The following is an 881-nucleotide window of genomic DNA, read 5'->3' as shown; positions in this document are numbered from 1 at the left end:
AAGGATCCAGAAATGAGCTGTAATTAAATCCTATCATAAACTTTAATGATTTTTTATTAATACGGAGCCAAAATATTTGGCAGCGCCGCGTTCCATGCAGCCAGCTGGCTATTCTCTAGCCCCAAGCCTGACGCCCGCTGTATAATAGCTGCAGAACAATTGCAGCTCGGCTCAGCAGAGCAGCCCCGGCTGTGGCAGAGGACACCATTTTCTCCCACCCATCAATTCCTCACTCCTCATAGGGCTGTGCCCTTCACAAACACACACCGGTGCCTTTCCCACCGCTCTGCAACCCGGGCACACAGCCACCCCCCGGCACAGCCCCGCTGTTGGATGGGAGCACGAGCTCTGCCGGGCGCTGCCGTGCGCCCATTGTGCAGCAGGAGCACAAACATATTGTGCACAGGGCCATAAATCCTCCGTGTTTACCCAGCCCTGGGAGAGGCGTCCTAGGTGGACCTGAACAGTAATTTCAGGAGATGAACAAAAGGGTCAGGCCACAAAAAGGCACGGGGAGCTTCAGGCTGTTGTTTCCACAACTTCCACCGCACGCGTGGCCAATTAGAAGTCAATTGACTTTATCATTTGTTAAGAAATATTTATAGTTTGCTCACTTCTTTTGGAAAGCGAGAAGGAGCCTTGGATCAAGGATGTTCTCCTCGGGTTCCCAGCTGTTGTGCCTGGAACAGAAGATGCGCACTGGGAGAGAGTGGGAGACCGATGCTCCCCCCAGCACCCCCAGTACCGGCCGGGCACGGGGAGTTCATCTGAGGACAACCGGGTCGCGGGGCAGCCCTGGGGTGGGGACCCGACGCCCACGGCGGCAGCGCTGGAGGGGGAGGGGGGCGGTCGAGGAGGAGATGGCCGTGGACGGCCGGGGA

Source organism: Meleagris gallopavo, chromosome 20 (genome assembly GCF_000146605.3).
Source record: "Meleagris gallopavo isolate NT-WF06-2002-E0010 breed Aviagen turkey brand Nicholas breeding stock chromosome 20, Turkey_5.1, whole genome shotgun sequence".
Lineage (NCBI taxonomy): Eukaryota > Metazoa > Chordata > Aves > Galliformes > Phasianidae > Meleagris > Meleagris gallopavo.
This window is presented reverse-complemented; position numbering follows the sequence as displayed.